The sequence below is a fragment of the Manihot esculenta genome, chromosome 15 (assembly GCF_001659605.2).
Source record: "Manihot esculenta cultivar AM560-2 chromosome 15, M.esculenta_v8, whole genome shotgun sequence".
In the NCBI taxonomy this organism is placed as follows: Eukaryota; Viridiplantae; Streptophyta; class Magnoliopsida; order Malpighiales; family Euphorbiaceae; genus Manihot; species Manihot esculenta.
In genome coordinates this window covers 10,640,151-10,661,903 of record NC_035175.2, presented here as the reverse complement: position 1 = coordinate 10,661,903, position 21,753 = coordinate 10,640,151, and positions in this window count along the sequence as shown.

The window sequence follows — 21,753 nt, the reverse complement described above, 5'->3', positions numbered from 1 at the left end:
TGGGTTTACCCCATCTCTTACTGCCTGAAGCTGCTGCACTCAAGGTAGAGGGATCTAACCTTCCCCCACCCGAAGTTTTAGAACCAGAAGCTTGTGCCACTGTCTGCTTAACTGTTCCCTGAATGATGGCACTGGCCTCCATTTTCCTGGCCATATCTACTATGGCATGGAAGCTCTCCCTGTCCACGGACTAAATCAAGGAGGAATACCTGGAATGAAGTTTCATGACATATCTCCTTGACTTCTTCGAATCTGTATGCAGACTCTGCCCAGCAAAAGGCAACAGCTCCAAGAATCTGTCGGTGTACTCCTCTATACTCATTTCATCCGTCTGCCTCAACTGTTCAAACTCTATCATCTTCAGCTCCCTTGAGCTATTGGGAAAAGCCCATCCTGCAAACTCGTTCGCGAACTCCTCCCAAGACATGCTATCCACCCTCGGATTCACATAATTCTTAAACCACTCGCGGGCCTTCTTGCATTTCAATGTGAACCCAGCCATTTGAATGGCTCTACTGTCATCTGTCCCTAACTCCTCTGTAATAGTCTTGACCCTCTCAAGATACACAAACGGGTCATCACCTGACTCAAACTGGGGAGCACCCAACTTCATATATTCCGTCATCTTGACCTTGCTCCTACCAGATGAGCTAGGCCTAGGTGGTTGAGTTTCTGGAACTGGGGTTTCTACTGATGGTGGAGGAGGTGCAACATTTTCTGAGGTAGGGTTTGCTGGATTTTGATAGTATGGTGGGGGTGGATACATTGGGTACTGTGAATATGGTGGGTAGTATGGTGGGTATGGCATCTGTGTGGGATAAGGGGTGAAGCTAGGGTAATCCGATGTGCCTCCCATCGAATACCCGGGATTTTGTGAGAAGGGTGGGTAGTATGGTGGCTGAACAAATCCCGAGGCCTGAGTGCCTCCTTGGGACTCTCTCATTCCTTCTTCTGATATACTGACTCCCAAACTGCCATCCCTCCTCTGCTCCACATCCATATCATCCCCCATGTCCTCTGACGCTCCTCCCTGAACTGTTCCTCTAACTGATCTGCTCCTGCCCAGATCCAGAGACCTTCTAGGGTCTCTTATTGCTCTTTCTCTGTTAGACCTACTAGACATTGCCTTAGGCAACGCTGGAGGACGGGCGCTCATGCCCTCATCCTCAGGTGGCACTCTAGTCAATCTTGCTGATCGACGAGTTTCTCTCATCCTGTTTTCTAAAAAACAGCACACATCAAGCAGACATAAGCATCATATGGTTCATGTGGGCACACATGAATCCTCATCACATAGCATATCATATCATTAATGCACATGCATATTATCATGGCATTTCACATCATCATGCAAGACAGGACTCCACATCCTATCCTAGTGGACATGATCTTTTCTATTGTGCTTGACCATTCTATAACCTCTATGAGCCCGACACTCTAGGTCCGACCATATGAACCTAGGGCTCTGATACCATTCTGTAACGACCCGAAAATCGGACCGCTACCGGCGCTAGGATCCAGATCGGCTTAAGGCCGCCGAGACCCGTAGCAAGCCAAACATGTAACCTGTAAACCTGTATAATCCCATACATGATCAACAACATACATAAAAATTAAAACTTTTCTTTCCATATCCATCAACCAAACTCAACCTGCATAAACATTTACATAATATTGATCCCTCTGTGGGATCTCATCAGTGCCCCCAATGGGTGACATAACACATGCTGAGTTGGTTTACATACACATCATAAAAATCTCTACGATCATGTATAAAAGGGATACAACAAACTATGGTCAAGCACACCTCTAATATCCATAAACATCATTACATAACTATACCGTACTTTTACATTACGATTTGATCATGTCCATTACTAGCTATTACATAAACATGACTTCTTTACTCTACCCGGACTCCTGCTATGCCCTGTACCTGCAAGCCTGGGGGTAAAGGGAGAGGGGTGAGCTAAAAGCCCAGTGAGCAGAACTATAAAACATATTAACACTATGCTCTATGAAATGTATCATAACACAAACAATTCACATAAGGGTTGGGTGAACGTGTCACCAATTAGTCCAAGTTCACTCTGTGCCAGGCCTGTAGAATGGGGCCTGGTCTTCCTGTCATGGCATTCATTACTTACCATTTCCCCAGGGCCTCCTCTGGGCTCCTGGTCTTCGAATCCCATAACGGTGCCAGGCCATAGAATGGGATCCTGGTCTTTCCTTACTCTGTGCCAGGCCTGTAGAATGGGGCCTGGTCTTTCCTTACTCTGTGCCAGGCCTGTAGAATGGGGCCTGGTCTTCCTATCATGGACTAATTGGGTCATCCGACATCCACCCACAACAACAACAATCGATGCAATGCGGCATATTCGTGAAAACTAATGCAATCATCCTATTGCATAATCATGATGCATGATACATGATAAAACATTTAATTTAAAAGATTAAGTTAGTCCCACTCACCTCTGGCTGACTCTAACAACACCGAAGCAGCTGAACTCACTGCTGGGGTCCTCGGTTCCTCGGGTCCGAACCTACACAGGTGGACTCAAATGAGGGACCAAACATACCTGAACATAACTATAAACTACTCCCCAAAAACCCCCTAAAACATCATGAAAACATCACATAAAAACATGCAAGAAATGGCTGAACAGGGCACTTTCGGCGGCAGGTTCGGCGGCCGAAAGTCCCTCCAGAGCTGAAAGTCAGGCACTTTCGGCGGCACCTTCGGCGGCCGAAAGTCCCAGACAGATCCGAAAGTCCTCTTTCGGGGGCAAGCTTCGGCAGCCGAATGCTGCCTCCACAAGGGGGTTCGGCGGCCGAAAGTTCTTTCGGCTGCCGAACCTGGTTTCTCCCAAATGGGCAGAAACTTGGTTCACATGAGCCTCTTGCCTCCCAAAACCTCAAATCATGCATATAGCTCAACTAAAACATGCATACAAGTTCCTAGGGGTCTCAAACAATCAAATACCCCAACTACAACACTTCAAACACACCCAATCAACACACATTGTTCAAAACATCAATATTAACCCATAACTCAACATATATCCTAACATGCATTTTAACCCATAGATCTTGCATAAAACTTATTTAAAACACAAAACGAGCTTAAGATCGGCTCTTACCTCTTGAAGATCGAGAGAGACGACCAAAAACTCGGAGTTGGGAGAGATTTGGTGCTTGAACCTCCAAGCTCCAAAACTTTGCTCAAAAGCTTAAATCTTCAAAACCAAGCTAAAACAAATGAAAATCTTGAAAGATTTAGAGGAAGAACATCAAAAATGGGTGAGGGACGGCGGAGAGCTCACCTTGGCCGAAAATGGGGAAGACTCGCCTGTTTTCGGCTAAGGGACCCTTTTATAATGGCTGGCCAGACCACGTTCGGGGGCCGAAAGTGCCTCCGCATGCATGCCATGTTCGGCGGCCGAATCTGAGTTTCGGCGGCCGAACCTGGACTTCCCTCGCTCATGCTTTCGGGGGCCTAACGTGCCTCCAAAACGCATGCATGTTCGGCGGCCGAACTTGACTTTCGGCGGCCGAACTTGGGTTTTCCTCCAAAGACTTTTCATGCAAAACTCATTTAATTTCATACTTAAAAACATTAAAATACATGAAAACATTCTATAAAAACATGATGTTACCCTTCTAGAGGTTTCCGACATCCAAATCCCACCGGGCGGTAGGAATTCCGATGTCGGAGTCTAGCCGGGTATTACAGAGCGACCTTCTAAAGTTGTAAATTCAGACAAATCTCATAATATCATGGAAGAAAGGAGAGACAATAAGGGAAAGACAGTTACCACTATAGCAGACAAAGGAGGCAAAACCAATCCTTATCAGAAGCCAACAGTAGATATATGTTATTAAATAATTGTCCAGAACGTAGAGGAGTTAACACTGATCGCCGACAGGTTAATATAGTTGAGCAGGAGGCCAAAACTGACGAGAAAGTGGATGAAGATGACGGATCTATTGTTGGTTCTGAAGATGGAGAGGTCACCTATGTGGTAAAGAAAATCTTATGCTCAACAAAACAGGAGGATGAGACGCAAAGGAGGAAGATTTTACAAGCAAAGTATCGAGTAAGAGAGGCAATTTGCAGACTAATTATAGATAGCTGCAGTTGTGAGAATCTAATAGCTAAGCAATTGGTGAAGAAATTGCAGTTGCCTACAAAGTCGGATGGATTAAGGAAGGTCTAACAATTGAGGTCAACAGAATCTGCAGCGTGCCTATCTCAATCGGTAAATCTTATACTGAACATGTTAATTGTGATGTTGTGGATATGGATTGTTGTGGCATTTTGCTAGGTCGCCCTTGACAATTCGATGTTGATGCTTTGCATAAGGGGAAAGAGAATTTATACATATTCATGTGGAATCAAAAGAAGATTACTATCTTGCCTTCCGGTTCTGCAACACATTCTAAAGTGGAAGGGAAGAATGTTGTTGTTTCCACGGGAGTGCAGAGGCTATCAGGCACAGTTGAGAAATCTGGAGGCACACTGGCTTTATTGGTGAGAGCAAAAGGTACAATGGAGGATGCACCATTTTTACCACCACCCGTCAAAGAGCTGTTGAAGGAGTTTCCTAAGATAGTGGAGGAATCATCTAAGCTTCCACCTCTGCGGGATATCCAACATCAGATTGATCTCATTCTTGGACCAAAATTACCGAATCTGGCTCATTACAAGATGAGTCCAAAGGAGAGTGAAATCCTCCAAGAACAGGTTGAAAAATTACTGAAGAAGGGGCATATTCGGGAGAGGATTAGCCCCTGTGGAGTACCTGCCCTATTAATTCCAAAGAAAGATGGGACTTGGAGAATGTGTGTGGATAGCAGGGCCATCAATAAAATTATAGTTCAATATCGATTTCCTATTCCACGATTGGATAATATGCTGGATCAGCTATTCGAGTCTAAAGCCTTTTCTAAAATTGTAATACCCGGCTAGAATCCGGCACCGGAATTCCTGTAGTCCGGTGAAATTCGGGGTGTCGGAATTCTAAAAAGGGTAGGATTTATGTTTTACTAAGTGTTATGATGTGTTGAAATGTTTGTTTTAAGGTAAATGGAACTAAGTTTTTGAGTTGCAATGAACCAAGGCAGATGAGCCAAGTTCGGCCGCCGAAGGTAAGTTCGGCTGCCGAAAGTGCCCAATGTTCGGCTTCCGAAGGTAAGTTCGGCCCCCGAATGTTGCATGGTTTTGCATGCGATTCGGCAGCCGAAGCTGAGTTGGCCAGCCAGCTTTTGGGCATCCTTAGTCAGCATTTGGGACAAGTGTTATGTCCAACTTGTTGCCAGAAGCTTGGCCACGTCTCCCATGATTTATGTGCTGAGTTTGAGCAGATCATGCAGGAGTTTGCTAGTGGTCAAGAGATTGTGAGAGTTTTGAAGCAAAAGTTAAGCTTTTGAGAGATTGACGGAGGTTGGTCCGTTTCCTTTTGTTCAGAGTTTACAGGAGGTAAGTGATGCTCTTGAACATGTTTTTGTGTTTTCTGAAGGGTTTATGGGAGTTATTGAAGGAGATGCATGTTTAGGTTTCAAATGATGGTTTTGATGATTTATGCATGCATACATGTTTATGTGTTATGTTTGCTTTGTTGTTTGGGGTTCGTAGATAGTTTGGACCCCTGTGACCATATACTTACGTATATGTATGTTGAGGAGGTGACGTTTGCATGGTTTGAGAAGTTGACGGGAAGAAGGAGATGGTTTGCCATTGAAGCTGAGTTCTGGATGAACTCAGGTTCGGCAGCCGAAGGTTCATTCGGCCGCCGAACCTCCTGCATGGTGGCTTGGTTGCCACAGCTTGCCCCCGAGTGTTTTTGCATGTTCGGCTCTGTTTGGGGGATTCGGCCGCCGAAGGTGCCGCTGAAGGTGCTTGAGTTTCGTCTCTGGAGAGGACATTCGGCCGCCGAACCTGCCGCCGAAAGTGTTCTGTCCAGCTTTTCTTTTTGCATGCTTTACATGAGGTTGAGAGTGAGATTAAGGGGATTCTTGGGTAATTCAATAGAGTTATTTTAAGGTAGTTTGGTCCCTCATTTAAGTCTTTATGTGTTACAGACCAGAGGAACCAGAGAGAGCAGCAGTGAGTACTGCTCCAGAGTTTACTGAACCTGCAGAGTCAGTCCAGAGCCAGAGGTGAGTGGAACTAAACTTAGTGCTTTTAATGAAACAATGGAATGTTTTAGCATATCTCATGCATCATGATTATGTAAATAGGTTGACTGCATTAGTAATCACGAATATGTTGCATTGCATTGTTAATTGTTGGTGTGAGTAAATGCTGAATGATCCAATAGTCTCTGAGTTAAGACCAGGAGCCTTTGACTACGCCCTGGCAGGTATAGTAAAGACCAGGAGCCTTTGACTACGCCCTGGCAATGGTAAGTACAGAGGTGTTATACACATATACATATATGACAGGAAGACCAGGTGCTCGATTCTACGCCCTGGCACGGAAGTTACTGAGGCTATGTGGTGACAGGTTTACTCTTGATGTGGCTTGTCTGTGTTATGATGCATTCCATGAGATCATATGTTATGACTGATTTTATTGTTCTACTCACTGGGCTATAGAGCTCATCCCACTCCCTTTATCCCAGTCTTGCAGGATTCAGTATACAGTGTACAGAGGGAAAGTCCAGAAGAGTTCAGAAAGAGAAACTGAGACTTGTAATAGTTTAGAGTGGACATGTATTGATAAAGAGATGTATCAGTTGTATATTCAGTTAGAATTGTGCTTGACTTAGTAATGTTGTGTGTTGTAATTCTTTGGTTTGGGTACATGATCTGTATATGTATTTATATGTTTTATCGCGTATGTGAAAAATAACCAGGCTTAACAGGTATGAAATACCTAGCTAGAGCAAGCTCTGTTAGTGCATGCACAGGTTAAGCCTTGGTACAGAGAAAAGAGTTTTTATTTTCACTGAAAATGTATGATCATGTATGAGATTTACAGGTACACAGAGAGTATTACAGGCTTGCTACGGGTTCTGGCGGTCTTAAGCCGACCTGAATCCTAGCGCCGGTGACGGTCCGTTTTAGGGTCGTTACAAAAATCAACCTTAAAAGTGGCTATCACCAAGTTCAGATCAAGGAGAGAGATGAATGGAAGACTGCCTTCAAGACTAAGGAAGGCTTGTATGAGTGGCTGGTTATGCCCTTTGGTTTAACGAATGTACCTAGTACTTTTATGCGACTCATGAACCAGGTTTTGCGTCCTTTCTTACGCAAATTTATTGTTGTTTATTTTGATGACATCTTGATTTTTAGTCGCAGTGAAGAAGAACATCTACAACATCTCCGTCAAGTCATGATAGCCTTGCAAGAAAATAAGCTGGTTATTAATCTTAAGAAGTGCATTTATATGACGGAGCGCGTTCTGTTCTTAGGGTTCGTTGTTAGTGCAGAAGGGATACATGTTGATAAGAAGAAGGTAGAAGCAATACAGAATTGGCCCATCCCCAAAACTATTTCTGAAGTTCGCAGCTTTCATGGCCTTGTTACTTTCTATCGACAGTTTATTAGAAATTTCAGCAGCATTGTTGCCCCTACCACAGATTGCTTGAAGAAAGAGAGAGTGCAGAAATTTGCATGGACTGAAGCTGCTAACAAGAGCTTTGAAGAGATTAAAGATAAGCTTACTTCTACCCCTATTCTTGCTCTATCCGATTTTGATAAACTGTTTGAGGTTGAATGTGATGCTTGTGGAGTTGGGATTGGTGGAGTGTTGTAACAGTCTAAAAGGCCTATTGCCTTCTTTAGTGAGAAATTGAATGAAGCTAGAAAGAAGTGGTCTACTTATGAGTAGGAGCTATATGCAATATTCTGGGCTTTTAAAACTTGGGAGTAGTATTTAATGGGGCAAGAGTTTATTATTCACACAGATCATCAATCTTTGATCCATTTTAAAACTCAAAAATATGTGAATAAGATGCATGCTCGATGGGCAGCTTATTTTGGAGCCTTTCATTATGTCATTAAACATAAGACTGGTCATAGTAATAAGGTGGCAGATGCTTTGAGTAGGAGGGTTACTCTGTTGATTATAGTTAATCAGGAGGTTGTGGGTTTTGAATTCTTGAAGGATTTGTATACTACAGATGCTGACTTTGCTGATATATGGGCTAGAGTCCAGACTCACCAGCCTGCCGTTGGGTTCTTGGTACATGATGGCTTTCTTTTTAAGGAGAACAAGTTATGCATCCCTCGATCTTCTTTGCGAAAAAAGCTTATTCGGGAGGTCCATTGAGGAGGCTTGAGTGGTCATTTAGGGCGTGACAAGACTATTACTGGATTGGATGAGCGTTTTTACTGGCTACAATTAAAAAGGGATACAAGTCGGATGGTCCAAAAGTGCCTAGTTTGTCAAACTCAGAAGGGACATTCGTAGAATACAGGCTTATACACTCCACTACCTATTCTAGCACATCCTTGGGAGGACTGTCTATGGATTTTGTTCTTGGTCTTCCACATACTCAACGTGGATCTGATTCCATTTTTGTTATTGTTTACAGGTTCTTCAAAATGGCGCATTTCGTTCCTTGCAAAAAACTAATGATGCTTCTCATGTGGCAAAACTATTTTTCCAGGAGATTATTCGCTCACATGGCATTCCTAAGACCAAATACTTCTAATAGAGATATGAAGTTTTTAGCTCATTTTTGGGTGACTTTATGGAAACGTTTTGGAACTGAACTTCGATATAGTAGTGCTGCCCATCCCCAAACTGATGGACAAACTGAAGTGGTGAACCGCATGCTTGGCAATCTTCTGCGCTGCATATGCAGTAACAAGAAAACTACTTGGGATCTTGCTCTTGCCCAAGCAGAATTTGCTTACAACAGTGTTGTCCACAGCTCTACAAAGATGTCACTGATCAAGCATAATTTAGCCACATTTTTATCATAATTATTATTGCTTATTTACACATTTTTTAGTTTAATTTATGGTTTTTATCTTGTTTTTACAGAAAAGGAAGAAATTGGAAAATGGGAGAAAAAGTGCAGAAAAATTACAAAAGGATGATTTGCCCAGTGATTTGCCCAAGAAACTCGAAGATCACTGGCCAAATCACTCGCAGAGACATAGAGGACTGACTCACAGAGAAGCGATCTGGTCAGCGATTTGCCCAATCACTTGAAGAAACTGGTCAAATCACCGGGCAAATCACTTTCACAACAGAAACTGACAGCAGAGCGGGAATTTGGGCAGAAAACAGAAATTCGAATTTTCAGAAGTCCAAATCCAACTCAATCACTATCAATACAAATCCAAGAGCCACGAAAAGAACTTCTCATCCAAGGAATTCCAATTGCAATTAAATTCAACATCAAAAGAGGAGTCAAACACCAAATCAAAAAGGGATTTTGAAACCCTAGATGGATGGAAATCTGCAGCTATAAAAGGAGAGCCCCCAAACCAGCCAAGTCATCTTCTGATCAGCAACCCAACTCGTTAGAAACTCTCCAGCATCTTCCTTTTTCTTTTCTTTTCCATCTTTTGTGTATTTAGTCCACCATGAGTGGCTAGTTTCCTTCTTTTCTAGTTGAAGTTGAGAATATTCAGATTTGTGATGAATTGGGAGGTTTAATACTCCATTGTTGAACTCTTGTTTGTTTCAATATTTATGCAATCTGATCTTTTCTATAAATATTACTTTGCTTTTAGAATCAATAAGGGCCCATTGCTTTTAATTTGCTTAAGTAATATTGTTTGAATGATTTAGGTCCGTAATTGCTTAGGTTGTTCAAATACACATTTAATCAGGTTGCATAATCTAAACTTGACCACGCGGTTGGCAAGGATAGAATTGGGTTTCTCTAAGTCTTAATGCAATCAACAGTTGTTCGATGCTATAATGCCCCAAGGACGTTCCTTGGCAACTTGTTGATTAGTGTTTGATTAGCGAACGTTTCCTAATCAAACTAGAACTAAGGAGAAATTTGGATTGTGAGAAGCGTCTTCCACAACCAAAACTAATTTATTGAAATCAAATAGGAAGTCTTTAATAATCAATGATCAATTCTGAACAAGCTGAATTAGACTCACACTTCAACTAGAATCTCTTTCTCATTGAAATTCCTCTTCAATTAAATCATTGTTCTCTTTTGCTTTTAGATTTTAACTCATCAAAACAAACCCCCCTCTTTTACTTATTTGTTATTACTTGCCTTAGTCATTATTAGGAAGATACTTGGTGTCAATTCCCTGTGGTTCGACCCTATTGCCACTATCTGCAAATTTATTTGTTGATTGATAATAGGTTTATTTTTGACGGCTTCGACAACCGCTTATTAAAAATTGGCGCCGTTGCCGGGGAATTGATTTAAACTAACGTATTTTCCCTTTATGACCAGGTCTGGCCGTAAAGACACTCTTCTTTACGATCCGGAGATTGAAAAAACTGCCAAGAGCTTAAGGAAGCAAGCAAATTTGAGGAACCAAGCCTCAAAACCATCTTCATCAACAACTCCACCTCACAGACCACCTCCTGCTCCTGCTGAAGAAATTTCTGCACCAGCAGAAACTTCCATCACCGCACCTCCTACTACTGAATTTGCACCAGAAACTAAACTTCTGGTCATGGCAGAAAATCCAGCAATGGCAGCACCACCTGCTGCACATGTAGAAGCTGAAAATCAAGCAAGAAACGTGCCCATCCAAGCACCACAGCCACGGGAGAGAACTCTTGGAGAGTTAGCTGAACCAGCAGGAGATCAAGCACCCTTATGCATTGAATATCCCCTATTGACAGCACCATTCGAGCTAAGGACAGGTCTGATTCATCTCCTTCCTAAATTCAGAGGCCTAGAAAATGAAGATCCTCACAAGCATTTGAAGGCATTCCACGTTGTGTGCTCAACCATGAGACCCCAAGGCATTCCAGAAGACGATATCAAGCTTAGAGCCTTCCCTTTTTCCCTTGAAGACTATGCCAAAGAATGGCTATTCTACTTGCCACCCGGATCCATCACATCATGGGCTGATATGGTAAGAGCATTCTTGAGAAAATTCTTTCCAACCTCAAAAGCCATAGGCATCCGCCGAGAAATAAGTGGCATAAAGCAAAAGCACTCTGAAGGCTTGTATGAGTACTGGGAGAGGTTCAAAAAGTTGTGCACAAGCTGCCCACGGCATGATATTTCTGACCAATTGATCAAGCATAATTTAGCCACATTTTTATCATAATTATTATTGCTTATTTACACATTTTTCAGTTTAATTTATGGTTTTTATCTTGTTTTTACAGAAAAGGAAGAAATTGGAAAATGGGAGAAAAAGTGCAGAAAATTGACAGAAAAGTGATTGGGTCAGTGATTTGCCCAGTGATCTGCCCAGATCAAGCTGAAGCAGAAACCTGGAGGCAACAGACAGCAGTGATATGGGCAGTGATTTGCCCAAGAAACTCGAAGATCACTGGCCAAATCACTCGCAGAAGACATAGAGTACTGACTCACAGAAAAGCGATCTGCCCAGTGATTTGCCCAATCACTTGAGGAAACTGGTCAAAGCACCGGGCAAATCACTCTGACAGCAGAAAATTACAGCAGAGCGGGAAAATGGGCAGCAAACAGAAATCCAAATTTTCAGAAGTCCAAATCCAATCCAATCACTTCCAACACAAATCCAAGAGCCACGAAAGAGTTTCTCATCCAAGGAAATCCAATTGCAATTAAATTCAACATCAAAAGAGGAGTCCAACACCAAATCAAAAAGGGATTTCAAAACCCTAGAGAATTCTTCAGCTATAAAAGGGGAGTCTCAAAACCAGCAAAGGCATCTTCTGATCAGCCTCATTCAGCATCTCCCCCTCGCCAGAAATTCTGCAGCTGTTCTTCTTTATTTTCTTTTCATCTCTTTGTGTATTTAGTCCACCATGAGTGGCTAAGTTCCTTGTTTTCTAGTTGAAGTTGTGAATATTCAGATTTGTGATGAATTGGGAGGTTTAATACTCCATTGTTTAACTCTTGTTTGTTTCAATATTTATGCAATCTGATCTTTTCTATAAATATTACTTGCTTTTAGAATCAATAAGGGCCCATTGCTTTTAAATTGCTTAAGTGATATTGTTTGAATGGTTTAGGTCCGTAATTGCTTAGGTTGTTCAAATACACATCTAATCAGGTTGCATAATCTAAACTTGACCACGCGGTTGGCAAGGATAGAATTGGGTTTCTCTAAGTCTTAATGCAATCAACAGTTGTTCGATGCTACAATGCCCCAAGGACGTTCCTTGGCAACTTGTTGGTTAGTGTTTGATTAGCGAACGTTTCCTAATCAAACTAGAACTAAGGAGGAATTTGGTTGTGAGAAGCGTCTTCCATAACCAAAACCAATTTATTGAAGTCAAACAGGAGTCTTTAATAAATCAATGATCAATTCTAAACAAACTGAATAAGGCTCACACTTCAGCTAGAATTTCTTTCTTATTGAAACTTCTCATCTATTTAAATTATTGCTCTCTTTTGCTATTTTATTTTACTCATCAAATCAAAACCCACCTCTTTTATTTATTTGCTATTTACCTAGTCAGTATTAGGAAAAACATTGGTGTCAATTCCCTGTGGTTCGACCCTATTGCCACTATCTACAAATTTATTTGTTGATTGATAATAGGTTTATTTTTGACGGCTTCGACAACCGCCTATCAAAAATTGGCGCCGTTGCCGGGGAATTGATCTAACTAACGTATTTTTCTTTTATGACCAGGGCTGATTTACAAGCATGGCTACGGTAAGTATGTCTTTTCTCTCTTCTCAAATTTCTGAACTAACCTCTATTGTGAGAAATTATAGTCAAGCTCGACAAGTTCAACAACTTCAACAAGCACATGCATTTGAAGGATTCTATGGACAGCCAAGACATAATCCCTACCTTGACACATACAATACAGGTTGGGGAGACAATCTGAGCTATGGGTATGCAAGGACAGACCACTACCATGACTACCAAAGAGATCTGCAATACAATCCATGTTGGGGGGACAATCCGAACTATGGCTATGCAAGGGCTGACTACTACCAAAACTATCAAGCCCAAGCAACACCTCAAAACTCCAATATGGAACTTGAAGAGATGGTAAGGAAATTGGAAATTTCTGGAAAAATTCTCCAACAGCAAGTGGATCAAGCGGTCAACTCAGTGGACGCATACATATTAAGAAGAGAGGAAGAGCTTCAAGATCTATGGGACGATGACAAAGAGACAGACCAAGCTGCTGAATTTGCGGCACAAATCACCACTGCAGAACCTGCTGCTGTCCAAAAATCAGCACCAACCGAAGCTCCTGCTGCAAAAACAGCACCTGCTGTCCAAAAATCAACAACCTCAGAAATTGCCCCAACTGAACCAGAAGTTGCTGCACTTGCTGAAACTGCCAAAATTACACCAGAAATTACAGAATTTGCTGCTGTCCAAGTTGCTGAAAATAGAGACAGCAACTGCTGTCAAACTGCCACAACCACTGCTGCCCACAAATCAGCACCAGCCGAAGTACCTGTTACATCCCCTGCTGCTGTCCATAAACCAGCAACTGCTGGAAGTGCCCCAACTGAACCAAAATCTGCTGAAATTTCTGAAACAAACCAGCCCCTTGGAGAATCCAGCACAACCAAATTGCTAGCACAGGTAAGTTGTTGTTTGCCCTCCCAAACTGAGATAAATCCAAGGCAAAATGCTAGTGCCATCACATTAAGGAGTGGAAAGGAGTTGCAAGACAATAGGGCTGAAAAATTGCAAAAACAGGGCATGGAAGAAATTCCGCCAGAAAGTGATCAGGGCAGTGATTTGCCCAGTTTGCTCGTAGAAACTGACCCGATCGCTGGGCAAACTAAGCTGTCCAGCAGTGATTTGCCCAATTCTCCAGAGAAGGCAGAAAGTGATTTGCCTAAATCAACAGACCAGGCAGAATCCAGTCAAAGGCAGAAACAACAACCTATGGAGAAATTCAAGGTACCTCCTCCCTTCCCAAAGAGATTTGCAAGGTCCCAAAAGGAGAAAGAAGAAAAAGAGATACTTGAGACACTCCGCAAGGTGGAAATCAACATTCCCCTACTTGATGCTATCAAACAAATACCAAGGTATGCTAAATTTCTCAAAGAGCTATGCACCAATAGGAGGAAACTTGCTGAACATGAAAAGGTAAGTGTGGGGGAGTGTGTCTCAGCTGTCATTCAAAGGAAACTTCCCACCAAATGCAAGGATAGAGGAATGTTTGCCATTTCATGCAAGATAGGCAATGTGGGGATAAAGAAAGCCATGTGTGACCTTGGAGCTTCAATTAATGTTATGCCCCTTTCTATTTTTAACTTGTTAAATGCAGGTACACTCAAGGGCACCAACATTGTGATCCAATTGGCTGACCGATCCATTGTCTACCCCAAGGGAGTGCTTGAAGATGTGTTGGTGCAAGTGGACCAACTAGTCTTCCCAGCTGATTTTTATGTGATTGACATGGAGGAGGACAATGGCAACATCACCTCTGATATCTTACTTGGGAGACCATTCTTGAGCACAGCAAGAACAAAAATTGATGTGCATGATGGCACATTGACCATGGAGTTTGAAGGGGAAATTATAAAATTTAATGTTTATGATGCCATGAAATTCCCCAATGATGTTTCTCCTGTTTATGGCCTTGATATAATTAATGATTTAAGTCAAGAAATTTTTGATTTTGATCAAGAAAACTTATTCTATGAAGGTCTTTGCAGGAGAGAAGAAGTGGACAGCAACATCACTGAAACAAAGAAAACAGCAGACTGCTGTAACTTGCTGGAAGTGAGTGATTTGCCCAGTGATTTGCCCAGAATACCAGAAAATCTGCTCAAATCACAGCTCAAATCAGACAGTAAGCAGACAAAAAACCAGCAGACAGAGAATGCACCAGATCTGAAACCCTTGCCTAGCCACCTCAAATATGCCTACTTGGGAGCTGGAAATACACTTCCAGTAATTATTTCCAACCAGCTCAGCCAAGAAGAAGAGGAAAAGCTCCTTGATGTGTTGAGGAAGCACAAGAAAGCAATTGGGTGGACCTTGGAGGACATAAAAGGCACCTCAAGACCATTCGGTGGAGGCTCAAGATAGGATGCAGCACATGGAAAGCTTGTTGGACCTGCTGGTGGACCATTTTCTGCCCCAGCACCGTGACAGATAGCGATCTGCCCAGTGATTTGCCCAGTACTTGCCCAAGTCACTGGTCAAATCACTCACAGGCCAGGGAGTCCCTTTCCCTTTTCTCCTTCATTTTTCTATATGTTTATTCACACATTGAGGACAATATGTGGGATAGGTGTGGGGGTACTGGAGAGTATTTATTCACTGATCACACCATCTTTTGATTTTTTTTCCTATTTTTGTTTCTTATTTTTTACTTTTTGTTTCTTTTTGCATTATTCTTACCCCTTTTTGCACACACCATAAATTTTTTTCACACTCGTAGCACACACACACAGAATTTTGTAGCTAATTGCTCTACTCAACATAGATAACAAGGTTGAAAGAGTGCCCTTATCTCATGACCCCATTGATTTGCCACCCTTTAAGCCTAAATTGAATCATTCACAGTATGTTACCTTCACTTAGGGAGTTTTTCTCTTGAATTGAATCCTTAAATGTGCTAAGGTCAAGGGAAATAAAAATACAAATACATGCAAATACAAAGCTAGTGTAACTCCCTATGAGCTGATTTGCCCAAATTATCATGAAAAACCAGCACAAAGCACAAATCACAAACTTGTTCCAATGGTCTAAGACTATGAACTGAGCCTAATAGCCACTTGGAGAAGTAACTGACTGAGTAACCGGGGGTGTATCACCCATGTACACAATCGCATAAAAAGGTCAGTAACTTTTTCAAGCAAATAAGTTTCGATGGTCTAGACTATGAACAGAGCTAGTAGCCACTTGAACAAGTGACTAACTGAGTAACCGGGGGTGTATCACCCATGTACACAATCGCGTAAAAAGGTTAGTGACTTTTTCAGGCAAGGATAAGAATAAGTGCTGCTGAAAATAGAAACAAAAATAAAAAGAAATAGAGAAGAGAAAAGGGGCAAGTCACTCCTAGGGGTTGCATTAAAACTAACATAAAGGATTAAGCATAATTGATTCAAAAACCTTTCTCTTGACCATGGTAGGTGAAAGGAAACAAGGAAAGGAGAGGATGACCTTAGTGCATGTACTCTATACTGTGATAATTCAGATTAGGAGTCTAGGGGGGGCTGATTAAGTGGTACTTAGGCTCTAAGGAAAAAGGGGACTTGATTGGCTAAGTTATTTGTTGCTTGAGGACAAGCAAAAAGCTAGGTGTGGGGGTATTTGATCAAGCATAATTTAGCCACATTTTTATCATAATTATTATTGCTTATTTACACATTTTTCAGTTTAATTTATGGTTTTTATCTTGTTTTTACAGAAAAGGAAGAAATTGGAAAATGGGAGAAAAAGTGCAGAAAATTGACAGAAAAGTGATTGGGTCAGTGATTTGCCCAGTGATCTGCCCAGATCAAGCTGAAGCAGAAACCTGGAGGCAACAGACAGCAGTGATATGGGCAGTGATTTGCCCAAGAAACTCGAAGATCACTGGCCAAATCACTCGCAGAAGACATAGAGTACTGACTCACAGAAAAGCGATCTGCCCAGTGATTTGCCCAATCACTTGAGGAAACTGGTCAAAGCACCGGGCAAATCACTCTGACAGCAGAAAATTACAGCAGAGCGGGAAAATGGGCAGCAAACAGAAATCCAAATTTTCAGAAGTCCAAATCCAATCCAATCACTTCCAACACAAATCCAAGAGCCACGAAAGAGTTTCTCATCCAAGGAAATCCAATTGCAATTAAATTCAACATCAAAAGAGGAGTCCAACACCAAATCAAAAAGGGATTTCAAAACCCTAGAGAATTCTTCAGCTATAAAAGGGGAGTCTCAAAACCAGCAAAGGCATCTTCTGATCAGCCTCATTCAGCATCTCCCCCTCGCCAGAAATTCTGCAGCTGTTCTTCTTTATTTTCTTTTCATCTCTTTGTGTATTTAGTCCACCATGAGTGGCTAAGTTCCTTGTTTTCTAGTTGAAGTTGTGAATATTCAGATTTGTGATGAATTGGGAGGTTTAATACTCCATTGTTTAACTCTTGTTTGTTTCAATATTTATGCAATCTGATCTTTTCTATAAATATTACTTGCTTTTAGAATCAATAAGGGCCCATTGCTTTTAAATTGCTTAAGTGATATTGTTTGAATGGTTTAGGTCCGTAATTGCTTAGGTTGTTCAAATACACATCTAATCAGGTTGCATAATCTAAACTTGACCACGCGGTTGGCAAGGATAGAATTGGGTTTCTCTAAGTCTTAATGCAATCAACAGTTGTTCGATGCTACAATGCCCCAAGGACGTTCCTTGGCAACTTGTTGGTTAGTGTTTGATTAGCGAACGTTTCCTAATCAAACTAGAACTAAGGAGGAATTTGGTTGTGAGAAGCGTCTTCCATAACCAAAACCAATTTATTGAAGTCAAACAGGAGTCTTTAATAAATCAATGATCAATTCTAAACAAACTGAATAAGGCTCACACTTCAGCTAGAATTTCTTTCTTATTGAAACTTCTCATCTATTTAAATTATTGCTCTCTTTTGCTATTTTATTTTACTCATCAAATCAAAACCCACCTCTTTTATTTATTTGCTATTTACCTAGTCAGTATTAGGAAAAACATTGGTGTCAATTCCCTGTGGTTCGACCCTATTGCCACTATCTACAAATTTATTTGTTGATTGATAATAGGTTTATTTTTGACGGCTTCGACAACCGCCTATCACCAATCTCTCATTGAGTACTTCTATGGAGGTTTGCTACCCTCAGAGAGAAAATTTATTGACGCAGCCTGTGGAGGAACAATTGAAAAAAAATCACCTCGGGAGATGAGGGACTTAATTTCCTCCATGGCTGCAGCTTCTCAACAGTTTGGAGACCAAGAGCTGCCAACAAGGAATGTAAATGAGGTGAGTAACTCCATTTTATCATCCCAACTTTCTGAACTCACCAATGCTGTCCGTAGCCTTGTTGTAAGTCAAACCCAACAAGTCCAGCAGATTCAGCAGCCCAAGACATGTGGAATATGTGCCAACAACCACCCAACTGATCTATGTCCTTCCCTTCAAGAGGAGGACCAGCAAGTCAATGTTGTTGGAGGTTTTAATGGACAAAGAAGGTATGATCCCTATGCAAATACTTACAATCCAGGTTGGAGGGACCATCCAAATTTCAGTTATGCAAGGGGACAGCAATATCCAAGTTACCAGCAAAGAAACCAAGCTCAAGCTGCACCTCAGAATTCTAATGCATCTCTTGAAGAGATTGTGAAAAATTTGGCAAATACTGTGCAGAATCTTGAGAAACAAATGGGGCAAATGGCTTCATCCTTAAACAAAATTGAATCACAAGGAAAGCTACCTTCCCAAACTGAGATAAATCCAAGGCAAAATGCTAGTGCCATCACATTGAGGAGTGGAAAGGAGTTGCAAGACAATAGGGCTGAAAAAGTGCAAAAACAGGGCATGGAAGAAATTCTGCCAGAAAGTGATCAGGGCAGTGATTTGCCCAGTTTGCTCGTAGAAACTGACCCGATCGCTGGGCAAACTAAGCTGTCCAGCAGTGATTTGCCCAATTCTCCAGAGAAGGCAGAAAGTGATTTGCCCAAATCAACAGACCAGGCAGAATCCAGTCAAAGGCAGAAACAGCAACCTATGGAGAAATTCAAGGTACCTCCTCCCTTCCCAAAGAGATTTGCAAGGTCCCAAAAGGAGAAAGAAGAAAAAGAGATACTTGAGACACTCCGCAAGGTGGAAATCAACATTCCCCTACTTGATGCTGTAAAGCAAATCCCAAGGTATGCCAAGTTTCTCAAAGAGCTATGCACCAACCGAAGGAAACTTGCTGAACATGAAAAGGTAAGTGTGGGGGAGTGTGTTTCAGCTGTCATCCAAAGGAAACTACCAGTCAAATGCAAAGATAGAAGAATGTTTGCGGTTTCATGCAAAATAGGCAATGTGGGAATAAAGAAGGCCATGTGTGACCTTGGAGCTTCAATAAATGTCATGCCTCTGTCTATTTTTAACTTGTTGAATGCAGGTACACTCAAGGGCACCAGCATTGAGATCCAATTAGCTGACCGATCCATTGTCTACCCTAAGGGAGTGCTAGAAGATGTGTTGGTGCAAGTGGACCAATTAGTCTTTCCAGCAGATTTTTATGTTATTGACATGGAGGAAGACAAGAGCAACACCACCTCTGATATCTTACTTGGGAGACCATTCTTGAGCACAGCAAGAACAAAAATTGATGTGCATGATGGCACATTGACTATGGAGTTTGAAGGGGAAGTTATCAAATTCAATGTTTATGATGTCATGAAATTCCCCAATGATGTTTCTCCTGTTTATGGCCTTGATGTTATTGATAATTTAAGTCAAGAAGTTTTTGATTTTGATCAAGAAAACTTACTTTATGAAGGTCTTTGCAGGAGAAAAGAAGTGGACAGCAACATCTCTGAAGCAGACAAAACAGCAGACTGTTGTAACTTGCTGGATGTGGGCGATTTGCCCAGTGATTTGCCCAGAACACCAGAAAATCTGCTCAAATCACAGCTCAAATCAGACAGCAGACAGACAGAAAACCAACAGACAGAAAATGCACCAGAACTGAAACCCTTGCCTAACCACCTCAAATACGCCTACTTGGGAGCTGGAAATACGCTTCCAGTAATCATCTCCAACCAGCTCAGCCAAGAAGAAGAGGAAAAGCTCCTGGATGTGTTGAGGAGACACAAGAAGGCAATTGGGTGGACATTGGAGGACATAAAGGGTATCTCACCCTCAACATGCATGCATCGGATACTTATGGAGGATGAGTGCAAACCTGTTCGTGAGGCACAAAGAAGGCTGAATCCACCTATGATGGAGGTTGTAAAGAAGGAGATTGTGAAGCTCCTAGACATTGGGGTAATCTACCCCATTTCTGACAGTAAGTGGGTGAGTCCCATCCATGTGGTACCAAAGAAGACCGGGATTACCATTGTCCCTAATTCTGAAGGAGAGCTAGTACCCACTCGTGTGCAAAATGGGTGGAGAGTTTGTATGGACTACAGGAAGCTCAACACAGCCACAAGGAAGGACCATTTTCCCCTGCCCTTCATGGACCAAATGCTTGAAAGACTTGCTGGAAAGAGTCATTACTGCCTCCTAGATGGATATTCGGGTTTTTATCAAATCCCCGTTGCACCTGAAGATCAAGAGAAGACCACTTTCACATGCCCATTTGGCACCTTCGCATTTAGGAGGATGCCCTTCGGTCTTTGCAATGCACCAGCCACCTTCCAAAGGTGCATGATGAGCATTTTTTCTGACTATGTGGAGAAGATCATTGAAGTCTTCATGGATGACTTTACAGTGTATGGCAACTCATTCCATGAATGCCTAGCCAACTTGGAAAAGATACTTCAAAGATGTTTGGAGACAAACTTGGTTCTCAACTATGAGAAGTGCCACTTCATGGTCAGCCATGGCTTAATCTTAGGCCATATTGTTTCAGCAAAAGGGATTGAGGTGGACAAAGCCAAAATTGACACCATCAAAAATCTGCCCTACCCAACCAGCATTAGGGAGATTCGATCATTCCTTGGACATGCTGGTTTTTACAGGAGGTTTATCAAGGATTTTTCTAAAATAACTCAGCCTCTTTGCAGATTGTTACAGCAGGATGTACCCTTCAACTTTGATGACAGCTGCAAATCAGCCTTTGATTTGATCAAATCACTCCTAATCTCTGCCCCAGTCATCCAGCCACCTGATTGGACCCTTCCATTTGAGATCATGTGTGATGCCAGCAACTTTGCTGTAGGTGCAGTATTGGGACAGCGTATAGGTAACTCTCCTTATGTCATTCACTATGCCTCACGCACCCTAGATGCTGCACAATGCAATTATTCCACCACGGAAAAAGAGTTGCTGGCTGTTGTGTTTGCATTGGAGAAGTTTAGACCCTACCTACTTGGTACAAAGGTGATTATATACTCAGATCATGCTGCAATAAGGTATTTAATCAAGAAAAAGGAGTCCAAACCTAGGCTGGTGAGATGGATATTGCTGTTACAAGAGTTTGACTTGGAGATCCGTGACAAGAAAGGCAAGGAGAACCTTGTGGCTGATCACCTCAGCAGAATTCTGACCGAGATAGAGACATGCCCCATCAATGAGACCTTCCCTGATGAACACCTCTTTTCTATCCAAGAAGAGGAACCATGGTATGCTGATATTGTTAATTTCCTTGCCATAGGTGATTTGCCCACTGATTTGCCCAAACACATAAGAGACAAGATCAAGAAAGAGGCAAGGTATTATGTGTGGGATGAGCCTTACCTATGGAAGCATTGTGCAGACCAAGTCATAAGGAGATGCATCCCAAACCATGAGATCACATCTGTCCTAACTTTCTGCCACTCTTACAGCTGTGGAGGTCACTTTGGGCCACGCAAGACAGCCTTGAAAGTCCTTGAAAGTGGATTATTTTGGCCTAACATATTTAGAGATGCTTATTTATTTTGTAGGTCATGTGCAAGATGCCAACAAACAGGAAACCTTGGCAAAAGAAGCGAAATGCCACAAGCACCCATCATGGTGTGTGAAATCTTTGACATATGGGGCATTGACTTCATGGGACCATTCCCAC